This window comes from Nicotiana attenuata, chromosome 5 (assembly GCF_001879085.1).
Source record: "Nicotiana attenuata strain UT chromosome 5, NIATTr2, whole genome shotgun sequence".
NCBI classification, from domain to species: Eukaryota; Viridiplantae; Streptophyta; class Magnoliopsida; order Solanales; family Solanaceae; genus Nicotiana; species Nicotiana attenuata.
In genome coordinates, this window is record NC_031993.1 from 1,950,241 (window position 1) to 1,971,631 (window position 21,391).

Consider the following 21,391-nt stretch of genomic DNA (forward strand, 5'->3'; position numbering starts at 1 on the left):
ATCATTAATATGTTAAATTAGTTGACTATTATTATAAATATTGCATATATTGTCTTAAAATTGTCAAGTAGTTATTTTTCGACACCATACTTGGCTTAACCTCAATGCAAACTACTCAAATTGCATTCAATTCAAATTCGAATATCATATCAGTTTGTTAGTAATATTGATTTTTAAAAACGACACATAATGTAAATTAAAAAATATTCTAAGATATCCTTATCTTATAATCTATGTATTTGAGTTGAAAAGAAAATATTTGAAATCGATGAGATTAACTTTCAAAATTTTTATACTCAACAAAGATGAAACATAAAAAGAAATTTTTTTCATCTTTTATTTTCGTGTTTTAGATCTTTCTAACATTTTTTTCAATATTTTTTTCTTTTATCTTATTTTTTATTGTCATTATTTTTTGTTACAAAAAATTTATTTATTTCACTATAAAAGGTTGAGTTTTTAATAAAAATTATCTAAATATGAACTTTAATTATATTTTAGTCTTTGGTTGAAATTATTTCATATTTTTCTTTTGGTTTTATCTAATCAGCCTTAATAGGTGCTCACCCGACCACTTAAATTAAAAAATTGAATGATGTGTAATTTATATATAACCATATATAATATGTTGTATAATATGTTTGTCGGTAATATTCATCTATTTATATTCTATAAAAAGTAAACAAAAATATGGCCTGATATTATGTAAATATTCCATAAGATTTCGCTTTTTTGAGTTTATCCATGATATAACTTCTATTATAATAATTTTAAAACTCTCCACTAATGTCCAAAAATATCTTATCTTTTCATTATTTTTGAATTAAAAAAAGTAAAGAGTTTTTCCGAAATAATGTGTTTACATTTTTAAAAAAATATTTCACGTCATACCAATTTTTTCTTTATATATACTCTTTGTTACACCTAAAAGTCGCTATAGAAACTATCAATTAGAAACCAATTTCTCTCTTGTTGAGTTTGAAAAAAAAACTTTCACATAATCTAATGATTCAAAACTAATATTCTTCAACGAAAAAAATATTATACCCTTGCAATATTGGCTTGACTACAGCTAAATGAAGGGGTTTCAGCTTATATCCTTCAATTCCTTGAATGTGCTAAATTGAAATTAATGACAGAAATTGTATAGCCAAAATTTTGTTATTTGTTTGATGTCCATTTATGCAAATTGACTCTTCAAATAAATATTCTTCAAGAAGAAAAAAAGAAACAACTTTTTTTTTAATATTGACTGATTTGTGATGTTTTTCTTCCCAGCATGTATGTTACTTTATTATATATGTAAGAAACTTTTATTTGGTTTTGTAAACTCTTTTTTTGTTATTTAGATAAACATAGACGTGTACCTATATATTACATTATTTTAAAAGAATTTTATTTTATTCAAATCTAGCTACAGTGTTTCAAAGAACTATACTTATAGGATTTTAAATGTGAAAGAGTTTTATTAGTTATATGGAGTAATTTTTTTTTTTTTTGCTAGAGGCGAAGTAGTATTTAAATAATTAGAAAAAATAACAGAGTCCTAACATGATTGCATATGATCATTAACCGAATTAAGTATGATAACATGATAAAAAGATAAATTTAATTTTAATTTAAATTCGAATTTTAGAACTTTTATATTAAATTAAAAATTACTTTTAATTCAAATTTTGTATATATATATATATATATATAATATATATATATATATATATATATATAATATATATATATATATATAACTAAAATAGTCAAATATAGATTAAAGTTATGTTATGAAACAATAAAAGAAGAAGAATAGTATTGCAGAGAAAAGTAGGGAGAGAGAATTCTTATTGATTTGGGATGAATTACAATGGAATAGAACCCTCTATTTATAGGAGAGGGTGACTTAGCCACCAAGCAATGAACCCTAGAATCTCTCTAATATAGACATTCACCATAAATACAATTCTATTTATAACACTCCCCTTGAATGTCTATTCAACAGATAATGTGCCTCGTTAAAACCTTAACTAAAAAAAATCCAGTGGAAAAAAAATTCTAGAGAAGGAAAAAGAGTACACATATCTAACAATACGCTTTTTGGTTGCTTCGTAAAAACCTTGCAAGAAAACCCAGTGGGACAAACCTTGTAAGGGAAAAAGAGTACAAACACCCCTCTGATGAGAGCATCAATTCACATCCTTAAGCATTTGCATTCCAATCTTGTGCACCATCTTCAAAAGATCGTTGATAGATATTTGATAAACAATATCAGCCATATTAACTTCAGACGAATTTGTTTCAACTTGAATCATCATCCTGATAGATGTATTGTCTTCATTATGATTTGTTGGAATATCATTTCAATATCTTCACATAAGGGTGAAAACTCTTGCTATCATTTATCATGCTCATAGTTATAGCAAGATACATAGTGCACAAATTGCACTGAGGAAGTAGTACTTCAAGATCAAGAATTCTATATGCTTTAAGCAATTTAAATCCTTCAGGGATTGTTAAGTCATATAAGCCATATAATAACTTTAGATGCATATCAAGTTTTCATGTCATGCTAGACATATAAGATTCGAAAACTGATTGCACGTGCCATCGACTTTATACTTTCAAGTGTTTGAACTACATGGTTCAAAACTACATGTCTTTCATATGAACCAATTCTATTTGAATTGTTTCTCCAGACTAAGATCCTCATATATATTTAGGCACTATTATAGATGTCGTCGACAAACATTTTATATCAGTTTCAATATATTTTTTCATAAAGACATAACATAGAGATCTCTTCATTCATATTTTCAGGTACCTGAATCTCTCATGAGATTTTATGAAGTGTTATGTCATGTAATCTTCTAGATCACTTGCCTCCTTTATTATGATCATTTAGATTCATTTGCTCATCTTCTTTATCAAGAAAGTTTATTTAAACCGAACTTGTCTATACGCTTCAAGCGTACCATAGACTTGTCCTTCTAGGACTTAATAGGAGCATTTGCAATGAGAATATAGTTACTTTCTTTGGGTCAGCAAATGCGTCTGGCATGCTTTGCAATATATTGCAACTGAATATCCTTTATGAACTTGAAAGTTCATATTGATCTTATTCGAGGATCTAGATGTAAAGTGATAATTCATTCCACGTAACCTTTTCTCAGATGTTTATCATGTCTCCCCCTCATGTTAGAAAAACTAACTTATTTTCTCACTTTGAGAACCCATCTTTGTGCGTTATGGTGTTAATCAAAATATACACCGCACATCAATAATAATAAGATGGACATTATTTGGTTCCTGACCAGAACCACTGCTGAGGGGAGAGACAATTAATATACTTTCGTATATAAGTATATTCAAAACTGACTATATAAACTTTGTCTCTCAATAAGCAATTGTTTAGCTATTAAGTGGAGGCACTCAATAAATCATTTTGCTAAACCAGCTGTGATGTAAGACCAACTATCAAGATGAACTTCTTGAATAGAAAATCTGGAATATGCTCTAAATTAAATTATTGAGCAAGTTTACCCTCGCAAACACCATGTTGCGGGTTAATAATAATCGCACATGTAACCATCTCATAGATGCATCTTATGTGGTATACATGGCAGGTGAATGGGCCCATATTCACCTTTGATATTTCCAGCATTCATGGGATTCAATCTCAATTTTAGTTGATCTATTAATTTATGAGAACAAACAATATAAGAGAATTCATAAAGAACTTTCTAGTTCTTTAATATTTACCCATGTGAATTCTCTATTATTTTTGCACATCATACATGAATTAACATGCTAAACCAAGTATGCCAACTGGATAAATTATCAATATTGAATTTGATAAACTTCAGGTTTACACCATGATGTGTGCAATTATGAATAAACTCCAAGTTTATTATGATAAGGGTTTTTATATCAATAAATATCCACTTTATTGTGGTATTCTTTTGTTTATGTAGTACAAATTGGAGAATAAAGCGGGTAGCTTTTCACATACATATTACCCCGCTACAAGATGTAGTAATAGAAGATATTAAATCTTTCCTTTATTTATAGTCTCAATATAATCAACCGCTTTCGCGTATACTTTGGAAACTGAATAAGTTTCTTTGAGACTTACTACAACACAATACCTTATTGGTAATTAATTGTGTTTCTCCAAAATAGTATAATTGGCTCTTGCAGAGTTCTCAATTAATTTTGTAGTACCACATATTCATCAACACCCAATATCTCTTTTAATGAGAAAGTTATACCATTATGGTTATGGTCAAAATTATATGCAAGATCTGTTTCTTGCATTACCGTTGACTTTTAATAATCACAATGCCAAAATATTTTGGCGTACAATAGGTACGTGACCAATTACCATGCATGCCATAATAATGATATTATTTTCTTATATCATCTCAAACCTCCTTCTAGATGTGAGTGTGGTATATACCACTAGCACGCTCATATTCTTCCAAAAATGAATATGTATTCTTAAATTAGATGTTGTCACATTCACATCATGAATAGACCATAATCATCTATATGTGCTTTATAAAATCTCATGTCAAATCGATGACAAGTATTTTCACAAGTGAAGATTATTTTGAGAATCCTTATTATTCTCATTATCACAATGATGACGATTATAATTTCGTCTATTGCCACGTCCACATCCATTGATATATTCATAGTGATAATTTTGTCTTCTTTCAGACTTATCACATACTGCTATCACATTCTCTTAAGGGAATGAGAATGGAGCAAATTCAATGGGACGGGTTTCCACTTTTTGTGCCCATAATCATACATGAATTTGATCATGGCAAGACATAGAAACTTTTACCACTTCAGGTGGTTATAATTTCTTACAAGCTCCATTAGAGTTCTAATCAAACTTTGTTGTCTTTGCTTGTATTTAAAATCAAAGTATAGAATAAAAGAGAAAAATACGGTAAAACACTTACCTTAAATCCAGAATTTAATCATGAAGGAAGTTCATGGAACAATTGACAATCATTATGCTCAAACACAAAGTTTCTACTCAATTGGTTAGAGTCTCGTGCTGATAACGTGTTATGAAACAATAAAAGAAGAAGAATAGTATTGCAGAGAAAAGTAGGGAGAGAGAATTCTTATTGATTTGGGATGAATTACAATGGAATAGAACCCTCTATTTATAGGGAGAGGGTGACTTAGCCACCAAGCAATGAACCCTAGAATCTCTCTAAATATAGACATTCACCATAAATACAATTCTATTTATAACAGTTACCATATACTATTGACATTTATTAGCTTGCCACTTGGCTTAACCATAATATCAATTATATATGGTAACTTTCTTGCCTTAATATAAATATAGAGTCATACTTTCTATATCAAATGGGGAAGCGTGGGATTTTGTCAATTACTCCATTTATTTTAATTTAAATAACATACTTTTCTTATTAGTCTGTTCTAAAAAAATAACACATTTTTATATTTAGAAATAATTCAACTTTAAACTTTTCATTTTACCTACTTTTTCCTTAATTAAAAGTTTTTATAGCCACACAAATATTATGGTCTCAAAAAACTTTTGCCCCTTAAACTTTTAAGACCACGTATTTCAAAAGTTTTCTTTTTTCCCTTAAGCTTTGTATCAAGTCAAATTACATCAACAAAATTGAAACGAACTGAGTATTTGGACGAAGTAATAGTCAATTGACAGTGTGGAATAATACGAAAAGATCTGAAAGAGCAGTCATATTGAAATTGAAATGCTGACCAAAATTGTACTCATCACATAAAACATGAACATCAAGTCAAAATTGTATAACCAACAAGGGTTGTGGTGGAGTGGTAAGTACTCTTTCATACTTAATTAGAGGTTTCAAGTTCGAGCCTCTGGATATGGAGTCGCCTTTGTTAGGGAACGCTTTACCCCCAATATGGGACTTTCCGGGGCGAATTCGAATTTAGTCGGGGCCCAATGTGGATACTGGATACCGGATGGAAAAGAAAAAAAAGGTCAAAATTGTACTATATTTTTATCCTAAATATTAGTCGTACAACAATAACAATAACAAACTCAGTTCCCACTAGTGGGTTACGGAGAGAATAGTATATATGCACATAACCTTACCCCTAATATGAGTCGTTTTACTAAATTAAATTCCTTTTAAAATAATTGTTAAACGAAGTCATTTATTGCAAATGTTAATTAAGTAAGATATTTAAGAAATAGACGAAGGATAATTTGGACTAATATTCTTATAATTAAGAGTTTAAATATCTTTCAAAAGTGTACAAGAACTTTAAAAAGTGAATAACATAGACAGGAGCTAGGTATTACACTTTTTGGGCTCTATCGTTAAAAGTGATGGCATTTGTACCTATTCCGACCTCCCCAATTTGTTTATTGAGAAATTTTCAGAAATCACTATGTTTAAGTGATTATTAGTTTGCTATAGCTATCATTGAATAAATTACTTCTTATAGCTGCGTTTTCAGTTGTTATAGATTGTATTCGATGTATTTTTGTTACCGTATTCATGAATATAGTAGCAAAACTTGGCGGAAAACAGGGGAGTCCAGCTAAGCAGAGAATGTATTCGACTGTATTCGCGAGCTGTATTCGTGAATATAGTAACGGAATTTGCTGAAAAACAGGTCTTCAGCTATTTAAAAACGGTAAGTGAATCAATTAACGCGATAGACTCCTAATATAACTCAGCAAACTCAATTATAACACACAAAATTTGTATTTCCAGTTATAGAAAAGATTCTCAACCAAAAAACACCCAAAAAACAGAGCAATCTTCAGAGATTCAATCGATCCTTTCTTTTTTTAGTGGTATCTTTACTAAAATATTTTTTAGTGGTATCTTTACAAATAGATTTATATTTTGAAATTATATAATTACATTGAATACAGTTAAATACATAAAAATACATTGAATACCTGAAGTATACCAGGTCATCTATAGTGCAAAAACATATGAATACATACTGCAGATACATTTGAATACATATATACATCTGAATACATAAATTATGTTAATTAAAAAAATATATGAATACATTCTACAATACATTGAATGCATACTGCTGAATATATACTGCTGGACAATACAGAGAAACAAAGTGAAGCTTTGAAATTATATAATTACATTGAATACAGCTAAATACAGCAAATATATTGAAAAAGTAGAAAAAACTAAAGACAGTGAATATAATGAAATACATGGAATACTGCGAGATACATTGAAATACAATGGAAAAAAAGGTAACAGACTTTTCAAGTTCCTCAGCCCCAAACTCCGTCCCCAATCCACCGATATCCAGGCCGCCGCCATGTGGGGCGTCGTTGCCGGTTAAATGAAGACAGTTGTTGAAGAAGCACCAATTTAAAGGATCAAACGGAAACTAGAGACAAAACTTCTTCAGATCTCACAAGGCAAACATGAACAATCAATGCAAAATCTAAGAAACATTTAGAATGTGTAACACAATTGTGTGAAAGAAATCGCTGGCCGGAGGAGGGGGTTAGGGGTGACATAACAACGAAGGAGGGAAGTGATCGCTGGCCGGATCTGTCGTTAGCGGAACACAGCCCCTGCTAGGGTTTCTAAAAGCAGGGGAGGAAAAAACCCGGGGAAAAAGAGAAGAAAGAGGAAAGAGAAAGGAGGAGAGGGGGAAGAGAGAGGGAGAGAGAAAAATAATACACAGCGTATTTAATGGCTTAAAGGTAGGAAGTGACCATAAATAGATATAAAATTAAAAGGTAGCTTCATTTACAATAAATAAGGTATCAGCCTTTGCTGTAGGAGGTAAAATTTCCTTGTTTATTCACGTACTCTCCCTCTGTCTCATATTATGTGTGATGTTTCTTTTTTACACGCCCCTTAAGAAATATTAATTAGAAAAGGGATTGGACTATTCTATCCTTGTTTATGTCTTAAGATATAATCTCTCTTCATTGAATATTTATTCTATTTATGTGTTATCTCCACCTTCAAGAATAATTATTACTAAGGGTAGAAAAGGGGAAAAAATAATTAATTTTATCGTGAATTTCTAAAATGACAAATAATTTGAGATAATTATTTTTAGTAACCACGACTGTTGATATGAGACGGAGGGAGTATTTTTTTAAAAAAATCTTGGCACGAAAACTTATGTCTAAGCATTAAAAGCTTCATAGGAAGATAATTAGATACCAAATTTGCTATGGAAAAACGAACAATATGAGAAAAAGCTTCTCTACTGCACATTTTATTGGCTCTACTCTCCCTTTTCTTTTCTTTTTTTCTTTTTCTTTTTGGTGTCTGACTTGTGTTCACTATCGTCCACGATATAGAACAAGAAAAAGAATCAACTTTACTAAATAAATAAATGACATGTGTGTCACTTTAGAAATTTTATCGTATAATAATGACTATTTTAGCTCAAAATTATGTCACTTATTAAGTAATTATAGTAAAAACTCTTGAGAAACATTAATTGATAATCTAATAAAATAGTAACTAACCTGTTATCATAGCTTAAAAATAAGCATAACATTGAAAAAATTTTAATTGTCGGTTTATATTATTTAAATCCAAAAAAATAACTATAGATAATCGCCCATAATAAGTGATCCTGTAAAAATTAGTTACACTTAAATCTAGGAGTTGAAGAAGAAAAAAGAGTAATGTTCAATCTCTTATGTATATTGATTTTTTTCTATTTTAACTTAATTGAAATAATTTGTGTGGTGTCTTCTGTATTTGCAAAATGTAGACTCATGGTTTCAGGCGGGAGTTGTTCTAAGCACTGGTATCAGCAGTGCCTATGCTCTAGGATATGCTGGCACAGTTATGGTTCCTTTGGGTTGGACTGGTGGTGTTATTGGTCTGGTTTTATCAACAATAATATCATTATATGCAAGTACTCTAATTGCCAAGATTCATGAATATGGTGGAAAAAGACATATCAGACATAGAGATCTTGCCGGATTTATGTATGGTAAGAACAAGTAAACAAGAGAAAATTGCATACTTGTGACCTATAGGTCAGGGATTCGAGCATTGAAAGCAGCCAGTAATGTTTGCATGAGGGTAGGCTGTCTACATCACATCCCTTGGGGTGCAGTCCTTCCTTGGATCTTGCGTTCTTTTCTCTTAAGCTTTACAAGATTTTAATTCCTTTGAATTTATAGTTGAATGGAGACTTGGTTAATATTTCAGGTCGGACAGCTTATGGAATTGTCTGGGCATCGCAATATGCAAATCTTTTCTTGATAAACATTGGATTCATCATTTTAGGTGGACAGGCCTTAAAGGTAAGATAAATTCCCCTATCCTCTTCTCCTGCTCTAAATCTTTATGTCTGAGAATATGTGAGCTTATTAGTTGTTATCATGTCAGCGTCTGAGGCGCAGGGGCGGATTTAGGGGGGCAGAAGGGGATTCGGGTAAAATAGTAGGCAAAATCTGTTTTTTATCTTTATATATTATGTTTTGAATCCCCTTGATATAGCCCAAAAGCATAGTTTAGTGGTCATAGGGGTTCAAAACATTTGTAAGGTCATAGGTTCAATTCCCATTAGCTACAATCTCATTTAATTTTTTAACTTTTTTCTTTTTTGAACCCCCTTAGCGGAAAATTCTGTCTCCGCCACTGCTGAGGCGGAGCTAGGATTTTGATTATATGGATTTTGGATTTTAGAAACAGTAACTTACTGGGTTCTGGATAAATTAATTATTGTGAAAATGACACTATATAGCCGCTCTCAAAATAATAGCCGAAAAATTATTATATATATACACACATTTCTATATGTTATATGCAGAAAATATAAATATTTTTATACACTTTTGCGGCTACTGGATGTAAATAGTTTCAGCCGCGGGCTAAAAGTGATCTTTGCCCTAAATTGTTTATATATACTAAGTGGATTATTTAACACAAATACTGAATCTGGGCCAAAGCTATGGGTTCTTCCGAACCCGTAACTGAGATCGTAGCTCCGTCCCTGGTCGAAATCCAAGCTCATGGTACATATTGTCCATTTTAGCCCAATAAACCTTACGTCACATATTGTGTGAATTTGTACTTTGTCTTATATAGCACTTCATTTTATCCTCAATTTCCATCAATGCGAAATTTGCCTAGGTGTCATATCTACTTCTTCTTCGGAAGGTTGTGTCACGACCCGGATTTCTCACCCTCGAAAGTCGTGATGGCGCCTACTCGTAGAAGCTAGGCAAACCAAATTTAACTACCTTTCGTTTACAACATAGTCCCTTTTATCAATTTATGGCAACAATATCAAAATAACGAAATTTAATAGTAGCGGAAGTCTTAGTTATAGAAACTGAATCAAAATGCGGAATAGTCAATATAAGCCTACCCAAGACTGGTGTCACAATACTCACGAACTGCTAAGAAATACTAAATACAAATGTCTGAAAGAACACATAAGCTGTTTGTCTCGAATACAAAGAGGCAACAGACTAAAAAAAAGAGAATAAGGGAGACGCCGGGCCTGCGGACGCCTGCAAGGCAACCTCGGGTCTCGCTGGACTGAAGGCCTGCTCCCGAACTAATGCTGCTGCTGCTGCTCGAAACCTGGACCTGTGCAAATAGCACAGAGTGTAGCATCAGCACAACCGACCCCATGTGCTGGTAAGTGTCTAGCCTAACCCCGGCGAAGTAGTGACGAGGCTAGACTGGACTATCACATAAACCTGTACAATTATGTATATACAGTGGAATCGAAAATACAAGACAAGTAAACAATATGGGAGGGGGAGCATGCTGTGGGGAGTTAACAATAATAAAAGTAAATCCAGAATAACAATCTAAGGGCAGCTTGGAATTTACAGCGGACAAGAAACAAATACCCAAAATAAACACACTTGTATCATTAATTGTTGCGGCGCGCAACCCGATCTCAATATATAACAACTCTGTTGTGGCGTGCAACCCGATCTATAAATATCATTGTTGCGGCGTGCAACCCGATCCATAACATTTAACATTGTTGCGGCGTGCAACCCGATCCACATCATTTAACATTGTTGCGGCGTGCAACCCGATCCACATCATTTAACATTGTTGCGGCGCGCAACCCGATCCACAAATATCATTCACTGCACGACACCACCCTTCGTGCTTTAACACTCTTCCTCACCCAATCAACAATCACAGACAAAGGTAAGGGAAATAATAGAACAAGAATAGAAGCCCCGGCAAGGGTACACAAACCAACAAATAAAAAAAATCCGGGAAGGGTACAACATCAATAATCACAACGCCCCGGCAAGGGAATAAATCATTAACTCTTCTCTTTCTTTCACTTTCATCTCATATTTCACATTATCACTTGAGCTCAAGCTCCAAGGAATTACTTATCTCATATACCTTCCCAATTTGTATTTCAAGCCGAGCCAATGCTCTACGAAGTTCCAAGATTACAATTTCTTTCACAAGGTCTTTACAACATATAGAAGTCATCAATTAAACATGGAAGGCATAACAACAACCAAACTATTCGCAAATAAGGACTCACGGTCATGCTAGACACTAATGTATAGATACTCGTCACCATGCCTATACATCGTACTCGACAATTAGCAAGTTACAAATAAGACTCAACTCCTATTCCCTCAAGCTAGGGTTAAACCAAACACTTACCTCAACTTCCACGGCCGAATCAATCCACAACAACCGCTTTCCCTCTCGAATTCGGCTCTAACTCAATCAAATCTATACAATAATGATTCCATGGTATCAATATATGCTAAACAAATCAAACCCAATGCCTAATTATAGATTCCAAGCTTTCTTCCCAAAATTCCAAAAATTGACCCCGAGCCCGCTTGGTCAAAACACGAGGTTCGGACCAAATTCATATCACCCATTCCCCCACGAGCCCGAATATATAATTTATTTTCAAATTCGACCTCAAAACGTGGTCTAAATCAAGAAAAAGTAAAAAGCCCTAACTCTACCCAATTCCCCCAATTTATACCCTAATTACATGTTTTAGGCTTAGGAATTCAACAAATATAGATAGAAAATGAAGAAAATGAGTTAAGATTTACTAACCCCAAAAGCTTTGATGAAGAAATGCTCTAAAAGTCGCCCTAGAACCTTGGAGAAGAAGGAGTTCGTGTGTTTGATGAAAAATTCCCGTCACTGTTCTGTTTTGGACATTTTAAATAACTGGGCAAAATTGCCCTTCGCGTTCGCGGGAGCAAGGTCGCGTTCGCGAAGGGTTGACTCAACAGACCATCGCGTTCGCGACGTGAAGGATGCGAACGCGAAGAGAAAAGGCTGGGGGGGTCCAGGGATTTGGCCTATGCGAACGCGTGGGACTACACGCGGACGCGATGAAGAGATCTGGGAACTACGCGAACGCGAGAATGCGAACGCGAAAGCGAAGAGGAAAGAAGACTAAGTCCCCCAGGGTCACTTGACCCTACGCGAACGCGAATCCAAAGCTGCGAACGCGATGAAGGAAGATGAGGAGCTTCGCGAACGCGAAGGAATTGTCTGCAACAGCTGAAGCCAAAAACCTGCTACTTTTCTAAGTCCGAAATCACTCTGAAACACCTCCGAAACACTCCCGAGCCCTCGAGACTCCTAACCAAACACATACACTAACTCAACAACATCCTACGAACTTGACAGTGCGATCAAATCGCCAAAATGACATCAAAAACAACGAATCAACCTCAAAATCACAAATTTTTCCTCAAACCTCATAAACTTTCAAATTTAGAGTTTTAAGTCCGAAACACGTCAAACGACGTCCGATTTCAACCAAACTTCACAGAAAGCGCTTAAACCATATATAAGACTTGTACCGGGTGCCGGAACCAAAATACGGGCCCGATACCACAGTCTTTTAATCAAATTTCATTTCCAATTTCCTTAATAATTTCAGAAACACAATTTTACTCAAAAAATAATTTCTCGGGCTTAGGACCTCGGAATTCGATTTCGGGAATACGCCCAAGTCCCATATTTTCCTACGGACCCTCCGGGACCGTCAAGTCACGGGTCCGGGTCCGTTTACCCAAAATGTTGACCGAAGTCAAATTTATTCAAATTAATATCAAAATTTAGCATTTATTTCACAGAATTCATATTTAAGTTTTCCGGCTATGCGCTCGGACTGCGCACACAAATCGAGGCAACCCTAAATGAGGTTTTCAAGGCCTCGAAAGCACGGAATGAGTAAGAAAACAGGTGATGACCCTTTGGGTTGTCACAGGTTGTCAGTCCTTCTCTTTGACCCGCCCTTTATCATCTTGCGCTTTGTCCTGTGCATCACATGTACCTCCTCCCGAAGCTCCCCTGCTATTCCTAAAGGTAGTGATAACGAAAATAGAAAGGAGAAATGAGAAAAGGTTGTGAACGTGGAGGTTGATCGAAAGCTATATACACAATAGAAATAATGAATATGAAGATGCAACTATATATGTTGTCAAGTTAATTTTTATTAAATCTGTTAATTAGTAGACATGATTCTGAAACAATTTTGTTTATGATTGGCAGGCTTTTTATCATCTCTTTAGGGATGATGATCATATGAAGCTAGCATACTTCATCGCGATTGCTGGATTGGCATGCGTCTTATTTGCCATTGTTGTTCCCACCTTGTCATCACTAAGGATTTGGCTGGTGATTTCATCAGTGTACAGTCTAATTTATCTCACTATAACCTTTGTTTTAGCTCTTAAAGACGGTATGCATCTCTCCTTAACATCTGACGACAACACCAGATACGTGAATTTCTTTATAAGTACTGCGTATTTGATAACTATCTGCGTATTTGCAGGTATTAATGCTCCTCCTAGGGACTACAGCATTCCGGGATCAAAGATAAACAGAGTTTTTACAACTGCTGGTGCTGCTGCAAATATTGTTTTTGTATTCAACACCGGAATGATTCCTGAGATCCAGGTAACGTAACTAACCTCGAATTCGATGTATTCTTGTGAAGAATGGAACACTTTATCAATGAACTTGTTGTTACGTGTTTGTCCTGAATTTTTTACCATATTTGGTTTTCCTATCTCTCGAAGGAAATGCCTAACATATTTACCATAATTGGATTTTCTTTTCTTAGAAGGAAATATAATTCTTTCATATTTGGCTAGTACTTTTTCTTGGAGGAAAAAGGTTTTGTACTTCTACAAATTGAGGATCCTTCCTTCTCATTCAGTAGCATCCACAATGTAGCCATATGGGGTTTGAGAGTCATATTTGATGTGTCCTTTGTGTTTGTCTCTTTGTAAGGTTATTCTCCGATATTTTCTACTTTTCTTTTATATAGTGGATTGCCATCTCCGCATGTGGACGTAGGCCAATTGACCGAACCACGTAAATGTTTGTGTCTCTTTTGGTATATTTCTCTTTTATTGTCTGATTTAACGTCGTTCAAGGTTTACTTTACTAGCTTCCGTATGACACCTTGATTATTTCGATCCTAACACTTGTGTCATTAATAAACTCAACTCCATACCAAAAATATTTGCAATTGACTGAAGTATATCTAGTCTATGACATCTTTTTTTCTTGACTTAACTTTTTAAAAATCTTTTTCTTTAACAGGCTACAATAAGAGCACCTGTTGTTGACAACATGTTAAAAGCCTTATATTTTCAGTTCAGTTTAGGATCTGTGCCTGTTCATGCTGTTACTTACATTGGATATTGGGCATATGGATCCAGTTCATCTTCTTATTTGCTCAACAATGTTAGTGGTCCGGTTTGGGTTAAGGCACTGGCTAACATCAGTGCATTCTTGCAAGCCATCATCGCTTTACATGTAATTATCTTTCCACTTTCATCTTATCGTATTGAGTTTAACTTCTATACAGTGTGGGGGTTTTAGTTCAAAAATAATGTGAACAAGGAATGGAGAGAAAAATGAAAATTTTGAATTTCCCTCTTTAACAAAGGAACATTGCCCCATATTGGAGGAGGAAAGCCCATTTGTTGGGTGTGTATATATATATATATATATATATATATATATATATATATATATATATATATAATTTCATTTCTTCTACCTCTTAAGCAGTTGAGAAGAANTGCAGCCGAGGGAACCTATACTATCACGTAGCTAGGATGAGTAGTAAGTACTTCACCTACTGTATATTTAAATTGTTGGATTCGTGTATGTAAATAATATAAAATAGATAAAGTAATTGTCAGAAACTGCATTTAAATTACCAATGATACTCAACTAGTTTAGGCTTATGAAATTAGTAACACAATAAGTCGCAACAACACAGTGAATATACTAAGTATGCGTGCAATTAGATTTGTAGAGATAATGACCTTTGTAACGAGTGGATGAAAAGAAAAATGAGACAAATAAATAAATAAATAAATAAATAAGAAATGTAAGCTTTATCTAAGACTAGCTAGTCCATCATATTAATCAAAATAAGACAAAGACCATGACTAGCTCTGTGGAATAAAGGATTAATGTGTTGTGTGTGTATATATATATATATATATATATATATATATATATATATATATAATTTCATTTCTTCTACCTCTTAAGCAGTTGAGAAGAAGTCAATCCTCGTGCCGTCATCGTCGCTCGGCTTCGGATTTGGTTGAATTTTTCTTAAGAAAATTCTGAATTCTCCTTCTTCCTTCTCCATTGTTTTGACATAAAGAAAATAATGTAGTGTAATTTTCTACCGATCTTTGAGTTCGTGGGTCACTGATTTGGTCGAATCTTCCTTATGAAAATTTTGAATTCTCCTTCTTCCTTCAGCATTATTTTAACATAAAGAAGACAATAGTAGTAAAATTTGCTATCGATTTTTGAGTTCGTTGGTCACAGATTTGGATAGATTTGGACGGATTTTCCTTATGAAAATTCTGAATTCTCCTTCTTCCTCCTGCATTGTTTAACATAAAGAAAACAACATTAGTGTACTTTGCTACCAATCTTTGAGTTTGTTGGTTACTGAGGTTTGAAGTACTCCTACACCAGTAAGGGTAATCCATTCCATCCTGGGAAGAAATAATCCTAAATTTCGGGTACTACGAGGGGATTATGTTCCTTAAGAAAGCACTATGATTCAATGGGCTCGGATTAATTTTTTGATTCTTCCACATTTTCGTTTCGTGTTTACTTTTCCAGAATTTAATTTTCGGACACAGAATACTAACAAGTCTAACACACACTTGTAGTATAAAAGAACTTTTACGCTCACATAAATGATAATTACAGTTAAACGCCCATCTAAAGAAATCAACTCACTATAGTATTATTGCTCCATTCTCATGTTACATTGCCTTAATTTTGCTTATTGTAGATATTTGCAAGTCCAACATATGAATTCTTGGACACCAAATATGGGATTAAAGGAAGTGCAGTTGCTGTTCGGAACCTGGCGTTTAGAACTCTAGTTAGAGGTGGTTATCTAGCGGTTACTACTTTCCTATCTGCTCTGTTACCTTTCTTGGGAGATTTCATGAGTCTTACTGGTGCTATCAGCTCGATTCCACTCACGTTTATTCTTCCGAATCATATGTACCATGAAAAAGCAACTGTCATCGTTACAAAGGAGTTGGCATTTGCTTAATGTTGTCTTGTTTAGTGTCATATCTGCTGCTGCATTAGTAGCTGCCTTCAGGCTTATAGCAGTGGACTCGAAAACTTACAATGCATTTGCTGATTTGTAGTTTTTCAAGTCATTATTTGGAGGGGAATGTCCCTCATGTTATTTTAATGGCACTCAAATTTATGTCAAGTTTCTCAATTCTTGGCCTCAGTGAGATACTATGTTTGTACTATATATTGTGTGAATGATATTACAGAAGAGATTCAGATTGATTTGGATGAAATGTGGAAATGAAATCATGTTCATCATTTTGTGTTAAACTTGCGACCCAAACTTGTGTTTGATCGATTAGCACATTTTCAATTTTGTATATATCATTATGTAGTGATTACTTGACTATATCCAATTCTTCTTTTTTTTTTTTTTTGGTAATTAAAAGATTCTATTTACCAAGTCTAAGTATTTACACACTAACAAAACTGAGACTAACTTCTATCTTTGTTCCTGCTGGACATGAATCCCCGGCTAAGAGTTTTCTATCCTTTCTACTCTCCCTCTTCTACATCTCTTCTCAGCTACATTATATTAGGATACCAATTCAATGTATTCATGATTCTATCTAGACTAGGAAACGTACTGGCTCTAACATGTATTTCCTGAATGATTAGTCTAAGGATGGCTTTAGCAGTTCTTCTCTTCTGCTGGAAGATAACATTGTTCCTCTCTTGCCAAATATGATAAACTGCTGCTGCTATCGACATTCTGCATACTGCCGCCCCTCCACTTTTGCCTTTGGCCTTCTTTTCTATCCACTTCAGCTCTTCCTGGCAGTCTAGCTTTGTTCTCTGAATGCCTTGCCATTTTAGGAGTTGCTGCCATATAGTTGCTGATACTTCACATTTAAAGAATAGGTGTTGTAAGATTTCATTCTCTTTTTGACAAAGTGAGCATGTTTTGTCTACATTTATCCCCCCATCTTGCTAGCCTTTCTTTTGTAGCTAGCCTCTCCTGTATCGCCAATCTCAAAATGAAGATCCACTTTGGTAGTCCATGATTATTACAGACTAGTTTCCTCCATAATACCTTCTGAAACTCCCCTTGCATAGCTTTGTATATGTATCTTATAGAGAAGTTATCCATCCTATTCAACTCCTTTTCTGCATATCCAACAACCTCAAAGTAGTTTCTTGCCTTGAAAATCTGTTGGATGACCCACAATGCACTTTTTGGTTTTGTGTTCCATACAGTGTTCCCCTTTATGTAGTATGCATGAATCCATTGGACCAACAACTTTTCCTTCTTTGTACAGATGTTCCACAGGAGCTTGCAAATAGCTGCTTTATTCCACAGCTCCACATTGATGAAGTTTAGACCACCTGCAACCTTTGGAGTACATAGTTTGTCCTAGGCAATCAATGCCTTTTTGGAAGGTTCAGCAGTTCCTGACCATAAGAACCTTCTGCAAATTGTATCTATGAACTGGATGATCTTCTTAGGTAGAATGAAAATCTGAGCCCAAAATGTTTGGATTGAACCCAGGACACTTTTGATTAGCATAGCTCTGCCAGCTATGACAAAAATTTTATTGTCCAACATTGTATCCTGCTCAGCATTTTATCAATTAAAGGTTCACATTGGACAGCTGATAGCCTCTTTGTGCTCAAAGGTACCCCTAGGTATCTGAAAGGTAGTTCTCCCTTGGTATATCCTGGCATGTCCATAATTTGCTTTTGAATCATGTTGTTCACTCCTCCAAAGTAAATACATCTTTTGTTTGGGTTTGCAATTAACCTTGAGGCTGCAGAGAAAACTTGGAATTGTTGGTGCAGTACGTTGACTGATTGTATGTCCCCTCTACAGAAAAGTAATAGACCATCAGCAAATCCTAAGTGCACTAGGTTGACTTTGGCACATTTTGGGTGGAATTTGAATTCTTTGTTCAGGCTTCAGTAATCTGCTTAGATATTCCATTGCCGTCAAAAATAGTACTGGTGATAGGGGATCCCCCTGTCTAAAGTCCCTTCCTTGCCTCAAAAGGCTTAGTTGGCTGCCCATTAATTATAACAGAGTAGGGAACTGTACTAATGCATACCATTATGCATTTTACAAATTTCTCAGGGAACCCCAGTAGCTTCATCACTTGCTCAATGTATACCCATTCCACATAATCATATGCTTTCTGCATATCAATTTTGAGCATGCATCTTGGCGATATGTTCTTCCTCCCATACCCTTTGACCAATTCATGACTCATAATAATATTGTCAGTAATCATTCTGCCTGGTACAAAAGCTGTTTGGTTGTTATCTATAAGGTCTGTCATAACTTCCAGTAGTCTTGCTGTTAGGACTTTTGATATTATCTTGTACAACACTGTACAGCAAGAAATAGGCCTGAATTCCTTGATGTTAGTTGATTTCTTTACTTTAGGTATCAAGGTAATAGTGGTACAGTTGATGGCTTTGCACATTTCAGTAGTTTCAAAGAGAATTCCATTACTGTTGTAGTAACATCCTCCCCAATTATGTGCCATGCCTTCTTGAAAAAGTAAGAATTATGGCCATCACATCGAGGTGCTTTATTATCATCAAAGTCTTGTAGAGCTTTTCTCACTTCCTCTCTAATAATTGGCTTGATTAGCTGCAGTTGTTGCTGCCTGTTCAAAGTGTAACCATTCTGCATGATTCCTGGGATAAATACTGATAGTTGTGGAGTTGATGTACCAAGTAGTTTTTTGTAGAAACTCAGTATCTCCTCTTCTACTTCAGTGGTACTTTGTAGAATTTGCCCTGCACTGTCAATCAACCTGTCAATATGATTCCTTGCTTGTCTGTTTTTCACACATGCATGGAAATATGTTGTGTTAGAATCCCCTAGCTTAAGCCATTTGATTCTTGACTTCTGTTTTACAACACTTTCCTCCACTTCTAACCATTTTGCCAACTCAAATTTAGCAGCCTTTTCTCGTAATATTGCTTCATTATCATTTCCTGGAAGTGTCATCTGCATTTGAATATCTTCTAATTTGTTCCTTGCTGCTTGAATCTTCTGTCCAATACTGTTGTATCCTTGACTGTTCAGTTGCTTTAGATCTCCTTTTAATTTTTTGAGCTTGTTCCACACATTAAGCATTGCAGATCCCCTATACCTCTTTCTCCAGCATTGCTTGGCTATATCATCAAAGTCATGGTGGTTTGCTAAATAGTTGAAAATTTTAAAAGGTCGCTTTCCTTCCAGCTTAGTATCATCAATGGTTACTTTTAAAGGACAATGGTCTGATAATCCTGGATTCATAATGATCCCCTCCATGGTAGGCCATTTCTGAATCCACTCTACATTAACTAGTATTCTATCAATTCTACTATGAACATGATTGTTTGTCCAAGTGAACTTTCTCCCCATTGTTCTGAGCTCATCTAGTCCAGTATCAATTATGAAGTTTTTAAAATCTTTCACCTCTGTCTCTTGTACTGGATTCCCCTACACTCTGTCCTCTATAGACAGAATAGTATTGAAATCCCCCACTATTAAGCTTACTTTCCTTATTAGTTCGTTCAAAAAAAAATAACACACTTTTATATTGGAAAATAATTTATCTTAAACTTTCTATTTTAACTTAATTTTTATAGACACACAAGAATATTATGGTACAGGCAAAATTACAAGTTTCATTTTTTTATTTCGTACTGTTACGTAAATTGACACGGAGTGAATAGTATATTGGAGATTACTTGAAAAAAAATATATAATGTTATAGTAATGGTTCACAATAAAAACGCATAAGCTAGAGAAAACTACTATTCCCATGTCATATTGATAAACTGATGGTAACATCTCACCTAACCATTTCACTTGGAGAATAATAGTGTGTTTGGCCAAGCTTCTCCGAGGCCAAAAACATTTCTCAGAATAAGCTGATTTTCGAAGCTTGGCCAAACAGGCTATAAGAATTCATCCCCCCCCCCCACCCCACTTTTAACATGTATTTTATTTGAAGTTGCATTGTAAAAGAAAGTGATTAAAAGTACTTTTTTCTGCATTCAAAAACAATAGTAACAACTAACAACAATTGATAAGTTACCACCAAGGGAGCATGGAGGGAAGGATATGATCCCTCCGCTCTTAATTAGAGATCTCGAGTTCGAGCATAGAGAATGGAGAAACTCTCGAGAGGGAATGATTTCCCTTGAATGGATATTCCTACATGGTGCAGATCCGAATTAATCGGGTCAGCGAGTTTTAGATACCAACTTGTAATGCCAAATGATCTGCTGAGTACAACACACTGGGAGGAGTAACTGCAAACAAAGACGTCATTGTTGTTGTGACCATCTTCTCCCATTTCTCGCTTATGTGCTTAACTTCATATTCTTTAGCACAACTATTTATAGAGACTATCGAGAAATCACTACTTTCCTAACATATATGATAAAAACATTTCCTTTCTGTGGATTCTCAAAGGGAATGGTCTGAGCTTAAGCATTTATATTTGTAGCCTGAGTGAGATTTTTTAACTATGATGCTATCTGATAATAAAACAAAAGACATTTAATCATGAGTTTATGCTTTCTGGCAAAGAGCATATACACTAATCTAATGGTAAATACTTATGTTTAAAGAACTTGAGTTTTGACAACATAAGAAAAGGGCAGCCTGGTGCACAAAGAATCTTGCGTTCATGTAAGGTCCGGGGAAGGGACTCACCCCATTGGGGTGCGATGTAAGTAGCCTACCTTGATACAAGCATCAACGGCTGATACCACGTATTAAACTCGTGATAGGCAGCCTACCCTGATACAAGCATCAATGGTTGATACCACGG

At 34.5% G+C, this 21,391-nt stretch overlaps 1 pseudogene; it reads left to right on the plus strand.

The window, feature by feature from the left end:
* The window catches only part of LOC109226248, a 21,587-nt pseudogene extending 4,779 nt beyond the window's left edge, over positions 1 to 16,808 (plus strand).